Raw genomic sequence first — 25,629 nt, 5'->3', positions numbered from 1 at the left:
TTCACTCCTGCCAGACCACTCGCATCTTTTTTTTTATTTTTAGCGAAAAAGGCCAGAAGGGCTGATGTGAGAATGCAGCAGCATGTTCTCCAGATAATTCACCTTGAGCCAATCACAGGGGAGTGACGTTTGTATACTGTTACTGGCTGCAAGGTACATCGAGTGTCTGCATGCAACCATCTACAATCTCCGTGCACGTAATTAAACGGGGCTGCATCAGGTTTTCCGTTCATCAGAATGTTTTTCCGCTCTTTCGTGGATGTTGTCATTCCGTTGGACTACACGTAACATTGATATAAAGGTGAATAGTCACATTATAGCATTCTGTGGCAGACTCAGAAAATCCCCAATCGTGGAACCGATCGTCTATTGTCTAAGATGATATCAACTCTGGAAACCATGTCAGACCTTTCCTGGCCTTGAGATGAAGTCAGCAGTTCGCATGAAGAACTTCCAGCCAAGACTTTTCAGGGCTTTTTCAGACCGAGCAGCAGCTTGAGGAGAAAAAAATGGAAGTGTTGAGAAACAGGGGTTAATGAGTTGCACTTGCATGCTAATATCAGTGTACAGACATTAATTACAGCTATCTCCTTGTCAGATAACTGCCAATGCTCTCCTGTATTGCATCCTTTGCTCTCCATATGTACAGCTTCTCTGTATACAGCCAATACCGGCAGGACGATCGTCCTCAGACAACAAAGGCAAGAAAAAAGTGGATAGTCTTGAGGTTATGGTGTAGAGACGATAGTCCTCCTCACAGAGGTCTCGGGTCTCAAGTCCGATCTCGTTATCTACAGCTCTCTTCTCCCAACGATTCCCATCTCTCTTCAGCTAGTCTATCCATATAAAGGAAAAAAATGGCCCAAAAAATGAACTTGAAATGAAATGAAAAGTATCAATATGGAAAGTTTCATGAAACTTTCTATTTTCTTTATACTTCTTTACAAGATCTTAAGGATCATCAGAAAAGCTGACACACAGCAGTTAAATAGCATAAACACTGGGATTATTTGTCATGTTAGAATTGACTTTAAAGTAACTAACAATAATTCCAGTAACCTTTCTTCGCTATCTGTCCATCAATTGACTTTTTTTCCCCACTTTGTTATTCTGACTTAAAATTAAGATTTCTAATTCTTAGAATAAATGTAGGGCTCCTGCACTTTGGGCTGATACCGATATGTGACCAGTTTAAAGTAGAGTGCTGAATGTAACAAACTATGTAAGGACAAACTGTCACTGATAGACTCACTTGTCACTCACAAGTGAATGCCTCATATTTTGCAAAAAGAATGTATTCCTGCTCTTAAACGAGAAAACATTGACATTTACAATTTTTTTCTGCAGTCACAGATTTTGTTCGTCGCAAATAATCCAGAGATTTCTGACTGAGAACTTCAAGTCAAAGGCCATTATAGCAGAGCAGTTTTTCCAAGTCAGCTGTTCACTGTGACATTTTAAACAATATGACTTGATGTGTTGTACATTCCACATTAAGTGGTTAAGTGTTTACCAAAAGACGTATGAGACATTGAGGGAAAGTATAATGTTTCAGGTTCAGACAAACTGCTTAGGAACCTCAACGGGCGTTTGGTCGATAAAATAAAGAAATATTCCCAGATAGTTTAAATCAAGGTTTTCCTCATAGACACCACTTTGTAGTAGGGATGAAGTCGGTTTAAAACATCACTCTTAACCATAAAGGCTCCACTAAGCTGCATATTTCTGTGCTTACTCGCTAAAAGGAGGGCAGGAACATTAGTAGTTAGTGCAACCTGCACGGACTGAAAATAAAGTGACACCGGCAGATGTGCAGATGCGGCGAAATGTGCCGTCCTTATCAAGCTAACTGACACGCTAAAAAAAAAACAAAAAAAAAAAACATAGCTTCTCGAAATTGCTTTACAGCAGGGGAATGAAACCACAGCCCATTTCTTTGAGTGCAAGAAAAATGTCATTTCTAAGCATCCAAATATTTGAGGAGGCAGACAGAAAGGAGACAGTCACTCAGATTTGGGTGCATTTTGGAGGCGTATAGAGAAATTGGGCAGTGGGTAAATAGACTGGGGGGCTGAGCCGTGAGCCCAGCAGGAGGCCATGTCACCCTAGGAAAGGGCTTTCTGATTATGGGCACACCCCAGGGGCAAGAGGGACAGACAGAGCGACACAGGGTTAACATGACGTTAACAGTGGCAGGCATCAGCCTCGCCTGCTCTCATTGCCACGTCCTTGTAGAAATGCCAGACCTTTGGGTGTGGTGGGATTGGTTTTTTTTGGAGGGAGACAGTGGGTGGGTAATGTGGTGCTAACGTGGTCCAGTGGTAATCCCACATGGCACAGGCAAAGCCCCAGGTAGTGTTTTAGGAGAGCAGAGGCCGCTCTGTGTCATGGTGAGCCAGGGTTAATGTGTCAGCTGGGTGTTTCCCCAAATCAGCCTCGTCCTATAGGATGGCACCCTCAACCACAACGGTCTGCTGAAGATGACATATGCTGTAGGCAGAGGCTGACTCGGTGTGTGTGTGTGTGTGTGTGTGCGCGTGTGTGTAATTTCTGCCATTTCCCTCATACATACACACGTGTGCATGCTGGCGGGAAATCTCACAAACATACGCATGCATTCATGAAGGTGTGTGTGTAAGTATCTGCCTGTCTGCCTGTCAGTACATGTTTGAGAGTTTACAGTTCATATGTTTGACTGAGGTTGTGTGAGTGCGCGTGTGTGTGTGTGTGTTTGATGTTGGTGGGGTCTCATTGATGTTGATGCAGTCCAGACATCTTTATTTAAAGCTGATGTGGTTAAAGTAGCGTCTTAAGCCGCCCTCTCCACGCCTCTGTGGTCTAAGCTAGTGTGAAGAGGTGTGCTAATCGCTCTGCCGTGTCTGCGTGCGAGACGAACGGGAGCTTTTTCTGCAGCCTGCCAATTTGATCACAGCTGATTAGAGACACGACCGTTGCCCACAGGGCGAACAGGTAGAGGGCAGATTAGTGTGGAAAAGGATAGAGCACCAGTTGTTTGCTCAGAGTAACCGAGTATTTTATACGCTTTTGATGCATGGAGCAAGGCAGAGATAAAGTTTGCAGTCCGTGGGTTTAGAAAGCAGACATCCAGAGAGGAAATCTTTAGACATTTCTCCCCCAAAACAGCAGCAGATCTTCCCCCTGCCCGCCTGCTCCTCTCCTCACAGAGCTGCTGCTGATCGCGCTGCCTCAGGCCTGTTGTGACTGGATGCTGCCGTCCAAGCCTACATGTCAGTGTGAGACAGGCTCTCCCTGACCTCTCCAGCGCTGGGGGCCTCCCAGCCCCAAGGAGGGGCCCCCCGCTCTATCACATCCCTTCCAATTACTGACATCCTGCCGCCTTTGAACACACAGGAATCATAGTGAAGAATAGCAGAGGTCAGACTGCAGATGGAGAGGGGGTGGAAACGGCAGAGTCTAAGTAAGAGGGAAAGAAAGAGAAACGGGGGGAAGAACAGTGAAAAGCTATTTGTGTCATTGATGCCTCTGTAGCCCCTCCACCACTGAGCCTCCATCCTTTTCAAGGCTCCTGACTGAACCCTAATCAGGAGCAACTGTTTCAACAACAAAGAGTGAGGGGTGGTGAGAGTTAAAAATGGCCCTCCGATCAGTTAAAACAGTGAAAATAAAGAGCACAAACATTCCCTTTCAGTCCTGAAAAAGAACGGTTTGGGGTCCGTTTTAAATGTGTAAAACATCTGCAGGGGGAACATTCGGATTTACGTTGAGGACGCTGAGATTTTTTTTCTCCAAAGTGATAACTATTAACGATAACATTCTTGAAATTCTTTTCAATCAATCTTCTTTTTAAAAAATCCTCCTAATTTAAAAAGGAGTACATTTGACGGTATTGTGTTGAATTTGATTTTTTACTTTTTGCTTTAATATTCTTTTCATGTTCTAAATGTTACAATTGTATTTTTGGTTTGGCAACACATGTCAAATACGGTGAATGTTGTTACCCAAAGAGCCTGAAAGTAAGGAATAGACATTTACAGCAAACCAGCAGTTTGGCTTAAGAGTCACAGATTCAAGACACACAAGCTGCAACTGGTTTCAACATACAGCGTGTTTCCTAGCTGGAGTCACTGATGAATGAATGACTGTGCTCAAGGTAAGGAAAGGGGATTGGGGGCATGTTTGCACATGTGTGCATGTTAACCGTGGCTATCCTATGCAGGATGGCGTACGAGATCGTTGGTGCGCCTGGCAAAGGCCCAGTGCCCTTAAACCCAAATTAGCCTTTCCAAACCCATATCCCCCTGGCACAATGAAAAGTCCCACACATACATAGAAACATACACACTCCCTCACACGTATAAACACACACACACACACACACACAAAGAAACAGAAATGACCTCACTTTCCCAAACCGTGGTGAACACTGCCAGGCCAGAAATCCCTCTAAGGCCTCCCCTTTCAGGCTGTACACACTGTACTGCTGAGTAGCCATATCAAGGGTCATTATAGGGTCAGATAGGCTGCTGCTGAATTCAAGATTACCCTGCAATTCAAGCATATAAAATGTGCAATGCGTTTGTGGTAGCAGTATTACATCAAACAAGTTAGACATGTCCACTGTAGTGTGGAAAGTATAAAAATAGCTTCCTTTGGTCAAATAAATTAACCATTTATGCTTTTTGTAGTTATGTTTAGGAAATGAGTTTCCGTTCTTTCTCCATCGCTATGAAATACATGGTGTGTGTGTGTGTGTGGGGGGGTGTGTAAAAGTGGAGTTTAAAAGGTGTTGAAAACTATTAGCCTGCTGCGGAGAGCCGCTGTGCAGAGAATGAGTGATGAATTATTGAAGTGGCTCTTTGGTGTGAATGAAGTGTTGAAAATGTCCATTGCCACGGAGCACTCTGACGTCCCCGCACAAAGCTTTCAATAGCATGTGTTAAAATGCATGCATTAGTTCTGATGCATACTGTTCTCTGGCACCATTTCCGGAAATCCAAGAAAAGTGGATGACTCCTGTTTCCTTCTTTTATTTATCTGCACTTCCCTTTTCGTCTTGTCAAAACTTCCATTTCCTCTGTTGCCATTTCTTATTCTTTTTTCTCATTCTTCCTTTCTGTATTCCCCACCCCCCCCCCCCCCCCCCCCCCATTCTCCCCTACAACAGGATCCTCCGAATTTCCTCTTGTTACAGCACAACCAATGATCAGTCACTGTGATTCCGACTCTTTCAAGTCTTCCTGTTTCAAAGAGCTGTTGCCGTCGGGGGGAGAGTGAACACGAATCTGAACCGATGCTTTTCGACAGCAGAGCCTCTCCTGCACACGTTACAGCCCAACAGCACCGGAGAAGAAGGGGCGGGAGGAGAAGCGAACGAGAACAAGGAGGAAGAGGAGGAGGAGGAGGAGGAAGAGGACGCCTCTCAAATACATATCACACATGAAAGTCACCTCACTCCAACCAGGAGAAATCACGGGGCCCTGACGGAAAGGTAACAGCCGGCCCCAGGCGCTGGGCGAGTTGCTAGGAGACAGGGAAGCAGTGTATGGTGGACGGGATGAATGGATGGCTGGTGTATACGCTCAGATGGAGCTTGCTGACACGCACAGACACACTGACAACATACAGCCAAACACATTGAGACATTTTCTTGAGAAGCGAAACATGACAGAAGAACAGAATATCACACGACAACCTGGAATGAAAAATGGAAAACGTGTTGTTGGGGTTTTTTATACATTACATTACATTGCTGAATTTGTCCCTCACATTGAATCAGTTCGTCTCAGGTCTTTTGTCTGCCGCTGGTTCGTACTCGTGATTAATCTTAACAAGCACGTGGCGTTCATTAAACTAAAGTCAGTGTTCGCTGGCTAACAACAGTGACACAGCAGAGACGGTGTATTGTTAGTCTAGCAAGCTGAGACGGATGATACACCTTTAATTTCATTTTTTCGGCCCACTAATCTTTCAGTTTGTTATTATATATTCAGAGTTTTGTCCCATATTGATTCTTCTTGAAGTTGGAAACTGTTTGTGTGCGTATTTTAATTTTTACTTCAGTTTTAATTTAAGTGTTTTTTGTTTTTTTTAAATAGTGTGGAACAAGTCAAGAAATGTTCATCAACAGGCGAGGAGGCGAGAGGTTCAGTCTGTCGGACATTAAAAATCCAATATATATTTGGCCGTTTAATCTGTTTGTTAAAATGCAGGCTGAAGAGATGAGGTTTGTGGCACTTGCAGAAAGATAGCAGAAGGGGCTGTGTGTGTGTGTGTGTGTGTGTGGGGGGAGGGGGGGGGGGGTTGGGTGAAGCACAGCAACAGACAGCAGCAGCCTCCTGTCTTGAAAAATTAAAGGCAATGTGGAAGAGCAACATCCTGCAGTTCCCCGAGTGTCCACTTGAGGCTGACCCCAGGAGCACCAACACACCACATAAAAAAACAGTTTTTAACCACAGAAATCAGAAGGACACTTCACCCGTTGAAACAGGAATCTGTATTGACATTGGGTGATATTTGTCGTCGAAATGTGAAATACATTTTAAAGTTGGTGCCTTCTTGACCGAGAAAAGGTGGAAAGGGTTTTTTTTGGCTCATGCGGATGAAAGACAACTCCCAGAATGCACAGCCTCACAGGTTACTCCCACTGAAGCTATGGTGCTCTATTTAAACTCTATATGGCCGTTTCCTCATGATTCCAAGATTTCTTCCAGAAGAATGGCATCTTAGAAATTCCTGGCAGCAAAGGGACTCTCTGTCTGTGTCCATAGACAAACAGTGAGAGCAGCAACACCACCAGTCTGACCCAGCTCGAGTCAGCCAGGGCTCCTCGTCCTCATCGATCCACCTCCTGCTCCTCCATCAGCCTCAACTACTCGTTGTTACATTGCTGCTCGTAGAGATAACCACGAACATCTGATTTGAGCAAAAGACCTTCAAAATCCCCTTCATCCGTATCAGTTTGAAGTTCAAACATCCTTTTGTTGACATTCTTGATTCTTCTCAGCTTTCTCCACAGAGCCTGTTAGCATAGCTTCCTTGCAATATACGTTAAGTTTTAAATCAGGCAGTGATCTGTAATAAGTCTGTCGCTTCAGTCAGTCAGAAATAGGTCTAGAAAAGGTGATTCTTCCCCCAGGCTGTCAATCTGATGAACGCTAAACAGTCACAGAGTGTCAGACCAGTGTCGCTGTGAAATAACTCTGGTACTAAACTGTCACTGTGAATATACATGTATTACTTCATCTACGTACACTCTATAATGTAAATACTGTAAATAATAACTACCTCATGTTCGCTTCATCATCCTTTCACACAACTCACCACTGCATCATATTTAGCCTTGTACATACAGTATTAGTCTTTAATTACTTGTTCATATGTTTTTGTTCATTCTTAATGTCTACATTTGAGAGCACAGCCTACCAAAGTTAAATTCCTTGTGTGTTAAACATACCTGGCCAATAAAACTGCTTCTGATTTGTCATTGTCATCATGGGCACACACTGTACGGGGTTGCATTTTTTTTTTATTTTTTTTTTAAATGGCTCTGTTTATGAACTGTATGTACCTGACATGATTGACAAGTGGGTGTGATGTTACGGTTCGTCAAAAGGCCAAAAACCCACCTCAGCTCCAGCTCTTATCCTGTCGTCAGGTTGACTGATCGTTACACTGAGACAGGATTTCCAACATGGCGGCTGCTGCCCATGAGCCTCCGGAGACAGATGGGTGACATCACTCAGTAATATTTACAGTATATGGAATTGACAAGATTGATAATGAGAACTAAAGATAGCCTGACCTAGCAGCAGGTACAATCTAGTATCATCACATTAGTAATCTTCATGAAGTTTTTTGGGGGTTTTTTTTAAAGCTGTTTTACAGTTTTGTTTTGTAGCTCTTTTGTGTTAAAAAAAAAAGTAAGGTGTCGTCGTAAAAGTAAGCTTACCACATGTCCTTAACACTATATATACTTTGTATGTCAGTCTTTTCATCACTTTGGAGTTTAAGTATTTAATTTACTGATAGTGCCAAAAGTATTTCCTGTGACTGTTTTGGTAATATATTAATTTTGCAATTTGACTCATTTAATAACAGGGAAAGTTACTGAAGAGAGAACACTTGTTGGCCCGCTAATGCTATTTGATGTAGCAAATGTAGCAACATTGAGTTGTTTATTACTCCTCGATATCTTCTAAAGAGCAAGAGGATGTTCAAGCAACATTCAGATGTTAATGCACTTTAGACTGTCGTCATTTTGAAATGATCTTGAGATAGAAATGGAAACTTTTTTTATTTGATTCAAATACAAATTGTAGAAATGATCAACCTTTCTTTTTTTTTTTCATTTAAATAATCACCCAATCGGTACCTATATGTACAGTACAAATGATAAAGTGTACCTGTTTATTTCCGCTGATTTACAGTTTGCACACACCCGATGTCTACCTCTGAATACCTGTACTCCCTTGCTGGAAATGTGTAAAAAAACTCAATAAAAATATTCTTGAGAAAAAAATAATCACCCAATCGATCTGTTGGTCTTCATGTTTGACGGACACCTATGTTTGCAACATATCTTCAAAAAGAAATCCATGCCCATTACAGCAGGTAGACGTTAACTTCAATTTGATTCACAGATCACAAATATTCAAGGTGAATAGAATACAAAACGTTGATCAGCCCTGCATGGATGCACACACTATCTTTCCACTAGTGCAGTGTTTTATGGTTGTCGGTTATAAGACGGCTGCTTGCCTCTCTCCTTGACCCACTGCTGAACCTGCCACAGATGACACGACTACACTAGAGGGATGAGAGACGGCCAAAGAAAAAAAATAAAATCAAGCAACTACACCTGCCTGTGTTGAGTCAACAAGAACGCTGTATCTCCTGATTCATTCAATCTCTCAATATCAATCTCTTCCTCCGACCCAAAATTCCATCAACCCCCCGAACGGACACGTTAGCTCCTGTTAGCAGAGCATCCTGTGGGGATTATGACGTGATGCGTTTCCAGTGATTTAGCTGCCTCACTATGTGCAGAGAGATGCTCTGTGGAATGCCTGCACACAGATAGCGGGGTTTGGCTGAAGCATGGGGGAGGCTAACTCGCCTTATCTAAACTATTTGGAGGGGAGGACACGGATGCCTTCTCCTCCTTTATATCATTATGTAAACACAGCTCTGTGCCACAGGTTGACGGGCTGTATGTCATAAATCGGTGGAGAACAAGGCCGTCTTGATTAAAGCGTGCTTACATCATTGTGAGAAATCAATCTGTTTAATTGGTCGGCTTTTGTCAAATATATTAGCTTAGGACCTGTATGAGACCATTATACTGAAGAGTGTAAATGAATATGCTTTCAGCGGTTAGGACTCACTGAGCTTGTTGCAGTGATTTATTGTGCTTACTAAACATGTTTTCGCTCACTTGACCACGCCGAAGCTGATGGAGGAAGAAAAGAGGAGAATAAAAAGGTGTAAGGGCCGGTGCAACTCATCTTCAAAGTGGCTCATTTCATGATTGCAGTCATAATGATGCAAGATAAACTGAGTGCTGCAACATCAGACGAAATGCATGTAAAAGTCTATTGTATGACACGACAAAAGACCCGTGTCTGACGCAGATATCTAGCTGCCCTCTTTTGCATATGATCCTTTTTTTCTTTTCTTTTTTCCAACAAAGCACGTTAGGTTTATCTACCTCTGCACTGTCTCCTAAGTCACATCAACCATTTTAGCATTCATGGCAAGCCACAGCAAGGCACCATAACAAGTGGTCTATTCAAATTAAATCAGTAATGGCATTGTCCATATTTCAGGCAGGTCATGCGTTTTTATTTATTCAAAGAATGAAGACAGGTCGGTTCCTCTCACAATTATCTCTTTTCATTTAAAGAATGAATGTGCATGTCAGGGCTTCTTTTACTCTCTTTCTTCCCTTTCTAAATTCCCCCCCCCCCCAAACGTCCTCACTGCCCCCACCATCACTGGGCGACAGTAGAGGTCGTTAGTAGAAGAGGGATGATGCCAAACTTGACTGGAGTCGAGCCTTATCTCTATTCTTTACACTCTCGCTTTTGTTTCAAGGGCTTTGTTTACACACGCCCCATTAATCACCTTCTGCCTTCCCACAAACCCACAGCATTTAAAGTGGGTGCTAGTCCCCGGGACAATGTGCAGCTCAGGTGCCAGAGTAAATCTCTCTTTCTTCTCCTCTTAAGAAAGAACATGAAGATGCCCAGACCTCTGGTCACCCTCTGCTCTCAGGTTTCTCTATTATCTCTTCTTTACTCTGCCCTTGGCCTCGATCGCTATCTCAACGTATCGCTCCCACTCGGCCCCAGAGAGTTCTGATTACCAAACATTCACACCTGGGCACAAGTCCGTCTGGGCCGCCATCGCCACCTGACGCCGTTTAATCCAGTCCCCGACAGCTGACTGACACTGCCCTCATGACTTGACAGCCGTGTGTGAGCACATGCAGACAGGATGCTGTTGAGCAAACATTAATCACACCGCAGGAAGCCACAGGCAGAGAGGAAGATGGAGGACGGAGGAGAAACCGCCCGCCAATGGCTCCAAGGACTGCAGGGTCACCTCTGGAAGGACACCTCTCAGTAAGTTGCCGTAAACCCAGACGCAGACGCTCCTCCATCTGCCTCCTTGTGTAACGGAAGCCACCAGGTTGTCACTCATATTCCAAGGGGGGGGGGTCCACTTTTTTTCGTTTTCCTCTCAGGTGTGGGAATAAGAGATGCTCAGCCCCGTGTCTTCATTCTTGAGATGACTTTGACGCTCAGAATATCATTGAATGTGTGAAAAAAAAAAAAAAAAGGTGAAACACAGGAGGCTATGAAATGCTATAATGAGGACGGAACATGAGAAAAAGTGTGAATCATTTCTCTGCGTGTGCATCTCTGGCTGCATTTGAATATCGGTCTAAGAGAGTGTATGCGCAGTGCATGTCTGGGAGCTCACTGCGAGCGCTTTAATGCATGGCTCTGTTTAATTGCATAGTCAATGCATTCATCATTCAGAATGCAGAGCCTGGCTAAAATGAATTGAATTATCTGGCGGGGGGGGAACAAAGAGATGTACATTGAGTTTGTGTGTAATTTATTGTTGCAGGGTGAGGCAAGCGAGCGAGGGAGAATTAGAGGCGGAGAGAGGAGATAGATTGACCTGGAGAAGGGAGAGGGAGGAAAAGAGAGGGAGAAGGGGGGAAGAGAGGGAAGACGAGGGAGGAGAGGGAAGATAGAGAGGTCTGGGGATGGAGAGAAGAGGGCCAAGGAATAAGAGAGGAAGAGAAATGAGTAGGAGAAGGGAGATAGGGAGGCAAAGAGACGTGTGTGTGTGTGCGTGTGTGGTGGGGGGGGGGGGGGGGGGAGGAAGACAGGGGGGCTGAGGAGGGAGGGAGATAATGGTGAAGCCTGGAGGAGGAAGAGGAGAGAAAGAGAGACAGCGAGGGAGGAGAAGGGAAGCTCGGGTGCAAAGCAAGAGATAGACCAGAGACAGACCTGACACCTTCCTCCAGATTCCTGAGGGGATAAAACATAAGTAGTCTGTGCGTGTGCGTGTGCATGTACACACATGCATTTGTGTGTGTCCGTTGACACAAGTCTGCACATGTATGGAATTTGAAAACAGAGGATTCTGGGAGATTTTTTTTTTTGTGTGTGTTATTAGGCATGTAAATGTTGAACGAGTGGGTCCACACCTTTTCCAGGGTGAAACACCTGGACGTATACACCTACATCAACCGCTGTCTACAGCCGCTCTCTCTCTCTCACTCTCTCTCTCTCACACACACACACACACACACACACACACACACACACACACACACACACACACACACACACACACACACACACACACACACACACACACACACACACACACACACACACACACACACACACACACACTCTCTCTCTCTCTCTCTGTCTGTCTGTCTGTCTCACACTCTCTCTCACACACACACACACACTCTCTCTCTCTCTGTCTGTCTCACACTCTCTCACACACACACACACACACAGGCAAAGACACACATTTACTCTGCAAAGTCTCCTTCTCTCTCCGTTGACTGTGAAGTAAATGCAGTGAGTATTGAAGAGAGAGCTCGTGGTGGTGGAGACGAGGGGGGAGGGGGGGGGGCAGACAGAGGAAAATCTATTTCCCAATACTATCTAACTGCAGCTTTCCTCCGATGGACTTGCATTCCTCGTACTGTGCTGTGTCCCATTGATTCCTTTCAACATCATCTGAAAATCTATGAGCATAAAGGGCAGCTCTGCAAAGTACAAACCACATAAGCACACATCATGTTTCTATACAATGACCGTCGAAGGAGAATCCACTCACTCTCACCTTCACTTATCCCTATACTCTAAGTTCTTCTTGCTTCTTCTTTCCATTGTTCTCCTCCGTGTCCTCACACAGCAGGGGTCCAGGAAGGATAGATTCAGACAGAAGAAGGGGAGGGTGAATGAGAGAGGGGGGGGGGGGGGGGGGGGGGGGGGGGGGGGGGGTTAGGATAGATGGATTGTGACTTCTTCTGCATTTCCGCCTCCTGTTCCTAAGGGAATACTCCCCCCCCCTGTTGCAAGATTTTTGGCTTTAAATCTTGCTGGACTATTCTGTAATTTACTTTTTTTGTTAAACTGCTTTTTACATTGTGTTCTTTTCTATCCACACTTTTCACTCCATGGACGTCTTTTTAAAAGCAGATACACTGTATGTGCTTCTATTCTGTCAGGATACCAAGTCTAGACCTAAGCCCTGAGAAGACGATCATGGCATTGGTACAACATTCCTTGGACTGATCTATACTGTCCTACACACATCGAAGCAGATGGAGTCTGTGCCAAACAGCTCAGTGCTCAGACTGAGAGTATAGGCTACCCGGTACCTCCTCCATCAAACGCTTGCCAAGGATTTAAAATTAGACTGTGAAGAGATGAACATTGTACTGTACGCTTTGGAGCTACCGCTGAGCATAACACAACCTTTCCATAACACGGTCTTCAGGCAAGTATTTCGAGAGGAGGAGGGGGTGCACTCACTTAAAAATCCTGGAAAAGTGTCAAAGCTGAGAAAGTGTTAAGAGGCACTTCAGACAGGTGTCAATAATAGTCAAAGCTATTTGATGCTCTTTGCCATTCACTAACAAACGGTGATTATTTCCTGCCTGCAGGCTCACTGCGGGGTGTTACAGTCCGGATATAAAGTGCATAAAGTTAGTCTGATATTGGTGCTAATAGTCAAAGCTATTTGATGCTCTTTGCCATTCACTAACAAACGGTGATTATTTCCTGCCTGCAGGCTCACTGCGGGGTGTTACAGTCCGGATATAAAGTGCATAAAGTTAGTCTGATATTGGTGCCTCCGTGATTGTCAGGACAAAATGTGCTGCGTGTCTTCTATCAAGCACTCCTCCTACTGCTTTGTTTTCTGAAGGAGTTTGAATTAAATATCCCCAATTAAATTCAAATGTATCAGCAGGGCGATATTTAGGGAAGCACATTTATTTGCTTTCTTGCCAAAACTTGCATTAGAAGATCAATACCACCTCGAAGTCTTCAGTGAAAAATGTAGCTGAAGAGTAGCTTAATCATTAAAATGTAAATATAACTTATTGACACCAACAGACAGATTATTGAAAATACATTCATGTATAATATACACAGACCTTACTGTGATTCATTTGAAACTTTGGTGTGTTTGCTGCCTCACTCTCCACCTAAAAGTAAAACTCTGGCTGAAATACTCTGATAACTGAGACTGAGATCAAATCAAAGCCCTGTTTGACTTTACACAACAGATTCGGTCAGCTCGACAGGCGTCCATGTGTCAGAGGAGAAGCGGTTGAGGTGAGCGCACGTTCCCCTCAAACACAGGAAGAGCCGGAGTCGCCAGCCTGAATGCTTGATGACTCATAAACGAGCAAAACAGAACGTGCGCCTGTTGCTGGACGCAAATGACTGCCCTGTTTGAATGCAGCAGCACCGTTATGATCACCTGACGACTGAGAGTGGTGACTTTTTACACCCTTTCGTACGAGAGCGAGTGAGTTAACGAGCTTCGACACACCAAACATGTCGACAAAATAACTCTCATGCCCGACGGAATAGTTGCGTTGCTTTGCTTCACACGTAGACGCAAATAAACAACTTGCGACACAACGCGACTGCCCCGTGGTGAACATGGCACACGGCACAGAGCCACAGCTGCGTCCCACACGATCATGTTGACGAGAGGCCCGAGAGACGACATCTCTGTGTCAGGGAAAAAATAAATAAATAAATGACAAAGCAGTGTCATACGTGGCGATACGCTGAAGTGAGGAGGTCTTAAGAGATGATGAGGTGGCTTTAAGTAGGATGGAAGACGTGAGGGGGAGAAGAGAGATGAAGAGCAGAATGAAGAGGAGAGAGGTCAGCAGGGGACACCAGAACCACTGGCCCCGTCATAAGAGCTGAGTCAGACAGCAGAGATCACACAGTACATTTAGGCACCTGGATTTGGCTTGCCGTTTTTGCAACATCCACACACGACTGTTATATGGCGTTTCTGCTCAAGGGAAGCTGGTGCTTTTCAGAGAGGCTTAGATGAGAAGATGAATGGAGCGAGAGAAAGGGGGCCAAAGAGGATCCTGGGCCCAGAGGAGGAATGCATAGAAAGGATGAGTCCTTTCTGAGAAGATGGGGGAACGGCCAGGGCCGGGGCGCAAAAAGAAGATCCTGTTTGCTGTCCCTTGATACAGTATACACACACTAAATAGTCTTTGCAGCAGATTTCAGAGACAGACCCTTGTCTTTGTTCAGCTAATAGGCAGACCACTCTAAATGGGCTGTTTTTCAACCCTCTGACACAAAGACACTTTTTCATGACTCCTCAGTGCCATCGTTTTCCTGCTCCTTTTCTTCACATATGTGGAACAGAGCACTCTCTGTGTCTTGATGTGTCGCTCCCACAGCACAGGAGCTCCGAGCAAACTCTCTCACACTGCTCCCTGTCGCCGGGCTCACGTCATGCAGTAAAAAGGGCACTGATGCTCAGAAGACACAAGGCAGGAGCAAGCGACTACAGGCTCTTTCACAGGCTCCCATGGAGTGAATATAGTGGCTGTTAAATAGCCAAAAACGCTCACTTATTTTCTGCAGATCATAAAGGTTTTTGCTCAGACAGATAAAATCAACAGTGGTAAATGATATCCTTTTTTTTCCAGAATTGTAGCCTTTAAAGCAAATGTCCATGACTGATTCATCACTCTGCACAATCAGGATAATACATCTACAATACATTTAAAGAGGCATGTTGCCCTTTTTAAACGGCCTGTATTTGTTGTCAGTTGGACTGTCTACTGTTGTGACGTCTGTTAAGCCTCGGACTGTTTGGCATCTACCAGAGGTGAACCGAGTTTATCTAATAGCAATTTCCACTGGTGGCTTTCAGACAGGATCCCTGCGTGCAAATAATCAACCGACAAGCAAACAGCAAATACAGACACAGGAAAGAAACCTGCAAATCCAAGTGGGAGTTTTTTCTATTTTAACTTGGGATTTGAGTGGCTTTCATGTTCCCCAGATTAGCATGATCGATGTATGATGAAGCTTTTAAGACAGGTAACAGGTAAAATCTATAAAACTCTCCAAAGTGCAGTAAGATGGGAGAACCCAGACGGCAGCTTATTTCTAAAAAAAAAAAAAAAAAAACTTTTAGTTAAGTGTATGAAAAAAAAAAAAAAAAAAAAAAAACTTTGATCAACAAAACGTTCACTCAATCATCTCGAGATATTTTCCTATACTGGAAAGGTGGGGGTCCGAAGAAGGCAGGAGGGAAATGGCTACAAGGTAAACTGGAAAAAAAAAAAGAAGAAAAATCTGCTGATCTCTTAGGGACTGAGAAGATTTATTTTCAGTGTTGCTTTTCACTCTTTGCCTTCGAAACTCTTTAACCATCAGTGCACTGTTTTCATACATTTGGCATCAAATGTCACACAGGCCGTCTGTAGCATGTTTGATGGATCAATCTCGCTCCCACCAGCCATCCCCGGGGCTTTCATCTGCTTATCTCTGACCACTGTCTGTCCAGCTGACCGCCTCACTGCTCACTCACACTCTGAGGCTTCTCCATCGCCCCACAGCTGAAAGAAAAGAGCCGTCCACACATAGCACGCTCAGTGACTACGGCCATTAAAGGGGGTGCAAGTCTTCACACTCTTCCTGTGTGTGTAACTTATGTGGAATGAAGACAATTACGTAAGCATGCCCTGCTAACCTGCTACTCATTACTGTTACTGCGCCTCTCTCAAGCTCCATCATGTCCTGAACAAGACTTTCATACATGTATAAGCAATCTGTCATCCTCGTGCGCAAATTGGGCGGATTCCTTGCTCCCAGAGCACACAGGCACCCATCCATTATTTATGGCATCTTTTTTACTTTAATCTGTGCTTATCAACTTGTAAGCACGTCTGCATCCTCTCTAATTTGTTTCCAAAAGTTTGGCCACAACACCGTCTTGTTCCCACTCCCACTCAGAGGCAATACATTAAAAGCGTCGGACCTCTCTGTCTCTCTCACGTCCACACTTTAATCTTTTCTTTTTATCAGTTCTCATATAGGCTTATTTACATATCCTAGCGAGCCGTATTCTCAATGTGACTACTGCTGGAGGCTTTCCCGCCCTCTCCAGAGGGTCTTTTCAGCCCCCAGGGCTGCTGCAGTGATGGGATTAAGGGGAGGCCTGGAGCGTGTCCACGTCTGGAGCTGAGCAGGGCCGTGCTCCGGCGACCCACCAACCTCAATGCTATTGTCATGCTTCCCAGCGACCCACTCCAAGGTGCCAGGCAATAGAGAAGATGCTCCAAACTTTCCCAGGAATGAGAAGGACAGACTAAAATAGGACATTTAACACCCCAACCTTGCTGCTACCCCCAACTTCTTTTTTTTTTTTTCTCTCTCCACCATGGCCGAGGATGTGAAAAGGAGAGTATCATCAGCACAGAGGCAGAGGGGATGTCTTTCTTTCTTCTCTTGCTCCCTCACTCAGTCTTTTAAATCCAAATTCCCCTTCTTTTTTGGGGGGTATTGGGTATGTGGGGTGGGGGGCGGGGGGCAGTGGGAGGACAGTTGTTTTGTCTCCCTCCATTGGCTGATTTACATCTCCACAGCTTCTCTATCAAAGTGGCCATTGTCAGTACTGACCTATGAAAATTACAGAGGACACTGGGGGCCTTTTCTCCTTTAACAAGCTAGCTATCACACACACACACACACACACACACACACACACACACACACACACACACACACACACACACGCAAAACACATAAAAAACACAAACAGTACACACACCCACCCACAAGATACACCCTCCGCTCTCATTTATTCAGATTTTACACAGATGCTCCGCCAATAGTCCTCCTCTCCGCTGTGCTCTTCTTTCTAAACATCCTGAGACCGCAGAAAGTTGGGATGAGGGGAGAGGATGGAAGGAGGGAGGAGCGGGTCATCCAGGAATAGGGGTGAGGCATCCATTTGCACACCAATTGTTTTTCCTTCTCTCTGAGCCAGGCAGAAGAGAAAAGCACCTCTCTCCCTCTGAGACCACCATCCCTCCTCCTCCTCCTCCTCCTTCTCCTCCTCCCACCCTCCTTGCCTCCTCCCTCCCTCTGTCCTCTGTGAAAGCAGCGTGAATGTAGAGCCACATTCAGGAGGGATGAATGGGATGGGGTTGGAAATGGGTAGGGGGTAATTCTGACCACCACGGCCCTCCTATGCCAGAGTCACATGTGCAGCATATTAACATATGAAGCCCCGTCACTGCTGTGTCCACCCTCCCAACTAACCGCATTCACACGCAAACACACACACAAAAAAAGCACACAGGCACAAACAACATGGAGCCTTTGGGTCAGGTGGGATTCCACTTTATCACCAGAAATCTTTAAACAGCTCCGAGGGATTGTGAAACCAGCAGCAGGGTGAACTCACGGGCAACAAGGACACAAGGGTGGAAGAGGCTGAGTGAGGCCGGGGGGGGGGGGGGAGTGGGATTTGTGCCAAAAATGTAGATTAGGAAAAAAAAAACCTGAATGAGCCCCATAATGGCAATAAAAGACAAAGCTTCCACCACCGGAATTAAGAGGGGAACCGTGCAGTAATCAGCAAATCTGAAAACCATTGAACTGCAGTTAAGCAAATTGGAAAAAGCACGAGCAAAAAAATGCGAGGAGAGGGCCAAAGAAAACGTACCTTGGGCCCTCACTGCACAGGGACCCTTTTTTAGATTGCCTTTCCTGTTGGACTTTCCCTCATCGAGACAGTGCGTCACACGCAGGGAGTCTGAGAGCCCGGCAGATGTTAACCCTTTGCAAGCCTTCTTTCCTGCCGAGAGGTCCACGGGTGCTTGTTCACACACACATCGTCTGCAGGGTCCGCTATGTTTGGACTGAGCCTCTTACTACTCCAGTGTGCTCCCCTCGGGCTCTAATCTGTTTTACAGCACGGAGGATTTAATGATCATATTACAGCCTCTCGCTCTCAGTGGTGCGGATCTACGATTCAAAGGAGAAAAAAAACAAAACAAAAAAACAGGGTTGGTTTGCAGCCAACTGACACATGTTGAGTCGTCAGCGCCTTAAAGAGTTGCACGATAATATTATAATGTGAAGAAGAAGCAGCACCTCTAACCTCTGTGTGCACTGCCTATGTGTTGTGTGTTTTATTCTAGCGTGTGTGTGTGTGTGTGTGTGAGTGTGTCCTGGTAGGGGGCTAGTTATTAATCACTGCCTGAGAGCTGACATCAGGCAGCCAGTAAACGTTAATTAGGACCACCCAATGGCCAGGCCAGTGTCATTAGCTAATTGAGTTTGTTTATGCGTTTGTGTTTGTGGGGACAGTTTATAAAAAAAGGGAAGAAAAAGAAAAAGGCACAAGTGTGTGGAAGGAGAAGTTGGGAGGCAGAGGAGGAGAGAGGGGAGGAGGGAGGGAGGGAGGGAGGGAGGGCTTGTCTCATCCAGCGCCCTGCTGTGGTGACATGTCCTTCAGCTCCTTCCATAGGGAGAAACGGAGATATAGAGGAAAGGAGGGGAAAGAAGACGAAGAAGATGGAAATACAAAACTCCCCACCACCACCCTCAACTCCACCAACCCTTCTGTCAAGAACCTGAGGCCACAGCTGGAAACTTTCTCCACGGGCAAACCATGGAAAGACACAAAAGCAGGCACGACAACATCCTCATCATTCTCTTTAATCCTTCTGTAACTGCTGATTTCCACGAGAATGCATGTTTGTGGAAATCACACACATTCACAAAAAAAAAAAAGAAAAAAACCTCACACACACATTAACACACATATGTGAGCTCATGCTCCCTGCAGTCGTTCTCTGGTGTGTGTTTCACACGCCACCTTCTGCTGCCTCCCCGGGGTGCTCAGAGTGATGCCGTGTGCAGAGAGCAGCCATGCCTCAGCGCTGCATGCTCTCAGATGGCCTGGTGTGGCTGGCTGTGGTTACGCCTGTTGAATCCGCCTGACCACCACATGATGAATCACATCCCTGCTCCGTCCAAAAACTACACACACACACACACGCACACACGCACACGCACACACACACACACACACACACACACACACACACACACACTCACACACACACACACACTCACACACAGAGACCGACCCATCACATCCAAACACAGCTCAGAGCGTTCCCAGCAAAGAGAAACAACCGTCCTCTTCCCTCGTCGTGCATGGAGATTAATTTTAACAAGACAGTGGCGCTCTCAAGAGCAGCACAGAGAGCAGGAAAAGCAGAAAATCTACCAAGGAATAAAAGAGGAGGAGGGAGTAGGCTGAGCCGCAGCCCTCTGCTGTCAGGGTCTCTCTTCTTCTCACTTTGTGATTTGTGCCCTTGGCCAGGTCCGATTCATGTCCCACAGATAGCTCAGCTCATGCCCCAGTAGGCTTGTTAGAGTGGTTGAATGAATGCCTACATGTAAGGATTTGGCTCAAAAGAAAGGACAAAAAAAAAAAAAAAAACAACAACAACAACAAGAAAGCAAATCCATGCGGACAGACGACAAAGTGAGACGTTGCCCGGTCTGTGTTGTAACTTTCTGCTGCTGCTGTTTACGGGCAGCACAGCGGTCACTAAGATCGTTGTCTTCTGCTGGGGAAGCAACTTCCAAATTCAATTTCAGTTTTCGATACAAAAGAACAGGGATGGTACAAAGGAAACTCAATTTGACACATTTTTCTTCGCTACATTGAGGGGCATAGTTGTAGACAATTTTTTTGTCTGTTTGCTGACATTAAATGGAAATCATGTCCAATTGCTTTATATGAGACTTAGAGACTTGGGCTGAACTTTATTGATCCTTTTGGGTTGACTCCCTCAGGGAAATGTAGGTTCCCAACAGCATGTACAATAAAATGTAGCAGACTTCTTTTCCATCGAACAAAAGTTTCAAAAGTAAACTTGAATCTCGATCATGTGGTCAGCACAAGCTTCTCATAGGAATCAGTGTCACCCAGAACAGCTGTTAAGTGCAGAGGCTCATCTTTCCTTCAGTCCTTTAAGTTATAAAAGGACTTTTTCCTTTTTCAAAGTCCATTGAATTAATTGAGAGTTAATGGTTTAAAAACATGCAAGAAATGTAAGTGACAAAGCTCCTTTTTCCCCCCACAGTAATCGTTCGGTAGACTGACACACATAGAGGGTTAATGACCTCACAGCACTGTACCCAGTAAAACTATCCCATTTAAGACACATTTAATCCATACACCCATGTATGAGCCGAAATGTGTGGCTGCCTGTGCAGCTGTCTGTGCCCAATTTCTATTTCTTCTGACAGAAAGCTGCTTCTGACTGTGTTCGCCACACTATTTGGTGTACTTTCTTACCACTAATGGAGCTCCAGGGATTGGGCTCAGCCAAATCACCTGCAAGGTTACACTCCTTAGTTGAGAACAGCACTCTTCCAGTGAATACGGTGAACAGTGGAGAGAGCACTAAAACAGAAAACAATAGGAAAAGAATGAGAGAGTCAGCCGTCTGAAAGGTAGATTTCTGTTTCCATGGCATCTTAGCGATGTTAAAGAGCACAGAGCACTCAGCTCACCTGCCTTGACTCCCCCCACCACCACCACCACCACCACCTTCCCCATCGCTCCACCTTCCCTCCTCCCCTCTAGCAGAGCTTTTACATGCCTCGGAGGAGCGTTGGAGCACTCAGCGAAGCACAGCCACAAAAGATGCTCCTCAGTTTGGCAGGGGTGGAGAGACACCTCCAGCAGGATGCTGGGATCCAGGGAAGAAGCTCTAAAATTAGCCCCAGCATGGGGTGCAGGAACAGGGGAGTGGGGGAAGAGGTCTGAGGTGCGTGCGTGTGTGTGTGTGTGTGGGGGGGGGGGGGCAATGCTGGGAGGCAGAGGAGGGCGGAGAGGGTGGTGACAGCACACATCTACTGAGACGCCTCTCTGCACACTCACTAGGCTGTGGCAAATTAAATGTCTGAACTAGCACTTCATAAATACACAGGCATACACACACCTCTCCACACACAATTATGCACGCTCATAACACCGACTCTCACACATCCACACATCCACTCCCACTCGCAAGTGCTGCAGACACTGCGCAAACGCACACACACACACACACACACAGACACAGGAGCGAAACGCGCGCGCACACACCACATCATTAAATGATTTGCTCATTGTGAGATCACTGGGTGGCTATGCCGGGGCTTAAGCTCCATGAATGGTGCGATGTCAAATGGGCATCTGTGTCCCCATGTCCCACTTAGTCCCCCGCCGAGGAGCCCAACCTGCTGCTCAGTGTGGGAGAGCAGAGGGCAGATGGGCAGAGTCCGATTATAGAGTTGTCTGACCTCTCTCACAGGCAGCTCACTGTGCTGCACACCCGAGACGGCACAGAAACAGTGTTTGTTGTTGGTATTAGGAGCTAAACGGCTTAGCGGTTAGCAGACGTGCTTCTAGAGGGTCCGGCACATAGTTTTGACTTGCTGCCAGACTCTAAGATCCAGGGCAGATCTCGGGTGTTACGCGGGGCCAAAGCAGAAAAGGAAATGAAACGGCTTAGAAGAAGAAACAAGTACAAGAAGGGCTGAGCTATTAATAGAAGGCACAGGTGTAAACAAAGGAGACAATCAGAAGAGGAAGGAACATGCGTGTCTCCTGGAATAAATGTAAGTTACTTTCCTTTGAAGGGTCCTGCTACTTTTGTCTGATAAGTGACCAGAAAGACTAACTATATTGTGTCCCTGCAGCATTAGCAAAACCCGACCTCCCAGCACGGCTGGAAAGTTGCACACTTTTTGCGGCTGCACAAACGACCCTCACTAAATCCACAAACTTTTCATCTGGGCTGTCCACTTCCTCTCTGGCTTTAACGCGTCCGATACAACACACACCGCTCATCAAAAATCAGCCTCTGACGTTGACAGACATACAGCAGCACTTCCCTCAGTCAATCTGTTCAATCAGACGTGAGCTGCATGGGCTTTTTCTGGGTCTCCTAAGGCAGTTGAAACTGATGGCTTCTGTTATTTCTGTGGCTTTTGCTACAGTTAAGCCTATGTACAAACCCTGGATAACATAAGTACACAAACTAAAAAGTAAACTGCACTCAGATTAAGTTGAAGTACTGCTAACAGACTGTGTCAACTGTGCGCACAGGCTGAGATGAAAAGGTCTACAGTAATCCCCTCTAGCCCTGTCGATTTCCCTAATCTCCTCCTTTTGTTGTTGCTGGAGCCCAGAGGAGGGAGTGACAGGGTCAGGGGTGAAAGTTAAGAGCCTGGGTGGATAGAGGAGGGGGCAGATGAGGTTTCATGCCCTGAGAAGACTCCGTGCCCCCTGGCTGAAACCACGACTTCCCCTCCAGCCTCCAGCCCCCCCCCCCTGCAAGAGATAAGAGCAAAGGAGAAGGGATCTTTTTGGAAACAAAAACAGTTCTCTGACTCACAGGGGGTTAGGGGTCAATGGGAGAACTTCCAGCAGTGAACACCTAACCTATTGAAGATCTCATCACAGTCTCATACACATGTCCACACATGTCCTCTGACTAAAGTGGGCTTCTTCTTTTTTTACTTTTTTTTTTAACTTGCCTTTGCTTGACAGGGAGCATGACTTGAACAGAAAACTCTTTAAGATGTCAAACTTCTGTGACATTTATTCAAAAGTGGTTTTCACGCCTTTAATGACATCACAGTCGTAAGGTGAAGTCCTGGAAAGAATGTGGCGGTGTTGATGATTGCAGAAATATCTTCTGAATGTAGAAAAACAGGAAAAGTTTACGCCATGGCAACTCAACGGGAAAGACTCAGAGAGTGACGTCTTGTCACACGCCCACAACAATACCAACACTCTTCTTGTCCTCCACCATCTTGACAGAGGTGTGAAGGTACCTCCCTCCAGCCAAATACCTGTGGGATTATAAACATGCAGCCTCAAACAAGCCTGGCCAAAAGACCTGCCCATGATCTGGGTAAAAACAACATCCGAGCCAGGGCGCTGGAGAAATCCCCGGCCTTTATGCGAGAGGTGACTGGAAGAGATGAGGTTGCACTAGCATGTCTTCTCCTCTCTGACCCTGGGGGGGTGATAGGTTGAGAACAGTGGCTCGCATTGTTTGCCTGTACTTCCCCCCGCCCCACTCCTCCGCTCTGCCTCCTCTTCACCCGAGACCCCACCCAGCTGAAGATCGAGTTAACTCTTGCCTGCGGTCACTCCACCTCACAGGAACCCAATCCTGCTCCGCTCTGTATGTGTCTCTCCTGGGCCAGCCGGTGAGAGGTTAAAGCTTCAGCTCCTTTTTCTCATATGATTCATTACCACCAAAGCTGGGCTGCAGAGAATAAAAGGCTATAAGTGAGGGCTGCTGCACCACTGCAGGCAGGTATCATTCAGCCAGTGTGCTGATATTGTGCGCTTTGTGCCTCTTCGAGGACTAATGGGCAAATATATTCCTTGGGCTTTATATAATTAGCACTTTGTCTGTCATAGAGTTTAGATGGTGATATCAGTCACTTAAGGACTGTGCAAAGTTTCTTTACCAAGCTGTTTTTACATGCTAATTCAGAGGGAAGATTGTACACCCTGAATCAATCTTAGACTCCAATGTTTTTGCATCAAAAAAAACTTTTTAAATTAATTTTTAATTTCTTTTTTAATTAAATGTGATCCTTAACAACAGCTACAGGACCCCTTAAAAGAGTAAGTCTATAAGTTTAGTATTCAATAAACTAACAGACAGTCTGATTTTCTTAACAGCAAATTATCAAAAACTACAAGGTTCAAGCATCTCGGAGGGAATTATTTGTTATTTGTCCATTGAAATGTTGTGCTTCATCCTATGGGACTTGAAGTGTTCACTGTTGTTTGGATAAATCCAGAATCATCTTCACCTGATGGATCTGGATAACTGTGACAGAAACTACTGAATTATGAGCATTTACAGAAGCCAAACCAAGAAAACGCAAATAATCAGAAGATGAACCAAACAGAGATCATTTAGTGCAGCCCTTTCAGATGGGAGCTTTAAGAGGACGGACATGTTTGTAATCAATGTTTACAAAACAAACAAAGACAAAACTATAACACTCGAGATTCTCTATAACACTATAACGAGATTCAAACATCACCTGTATATGATTACAATGCACAACATAGGCATGACTGATAAAGCCTATATTGTTGTACAAAACAAAAGCACACTAACACTGAACAGTCACAACAACAACAAAAACACCATCCAAATCAAAGTCCACACAAGACGCATCTGTGGATTCGCAAAAATGCTTAAGCTGTGAGCAAAGCACAGTAGTACAATACTTCCAGGTGAAGCAGATTAATGAAATATTTCTTTGTGCAAAGCAATAATAATAACTCCTGTGAGCAAGCAGCGGCCTCCTGAAGCTAATCTTTGCTTTAAGCACACTACTAACAGCAGTCTTACTTTCAACCAGTCTAAAAATAACGCACCAAGCTTACTTACAGTTTCATGGACTTCATTACGACAGTCCTCTTCTTAACCGACCTCGTCGTCCTCCATGCGCATCACAATGTCCTCCAACATGCAAGCGGTTTGCATCCTCCTTGCTTGAAAAAGCATAATGTGGTAGCTGTCGCTGACATATTTCACTTGACTTGACTCTTTTCGTTGATAAACGTGGCGCCGTCCTCGATCACACTGTTCCCACGAACCTGTTTTTACTTTTCTGAAGTGTTTCAACACTTTAATTACTCCTGGACCAGACCTTTGTTAGAAGTTGCGTATGTTATTAGTTCAACTTACACCTATCCGCACATCCTGCTCAACAAGCGGCAATGTTTGATCAGGCCATCAACTCTTACGTCCACAGAGCGTCATTGCGTCATGAAAAAAAATAGAACTTTAATATCTGGTTCTTGATTTATACAGTATGCTAAAGGCCCAATTTATGTCGCCATTAGTGCACATTGCATTAATTATTCCATGGGGGGTAGAATTGGGTACTTTCGACTTTCTTTTAGTACATTTTTCATATTAAATATTTACTTATTCTTCAATAGCCTACTTTTACTTGGGTCACAGACTATCGGAACATAGTGTCAGTG

The 25,629-nt window shown here is 45.2% G+C and overlaps 1 long non-coding RNA gene across 1 annotated transcript in view; it reads right to left on the bottom strand.

Annotated features, from left to right (window-relative positions):
- LOC306823662 overlaps positions 1 to 25,413 on the bottom strand; it is a 101,936-nt gene extending 76,523 nt beyond the window's left edge. Inside the window, exon 1 of the long non-coding RNA XR_013779034.1 lies at positions 25,028 to 25,413. This is a non-coding gene — a long non-coding RNA (uncharacterized lncRNA). The remainder of the gene's footprint in view (positions 1 to 25,027) is intronic.
- Between the last annotated feature and the right edge of the window lie 216 nt (positions 25,414 to 25,629).

The sequence above is a fragment of the Symphodus melops genome (assembly GCF_947650265.1).
Source record: "Symphodus melops genome assembly, chromosome: 1".
NCBI classification, from domain to species: Eukaryota; Metazoa; Chordata; class Actinopteri; order Labriformes; family Labridae; genus Symphodus; species Symphodus melops.
Note: the sequence above shows the minus strand (reverse complement) of the source record. Positions and strands in the feature narration are given on the sequence as shown.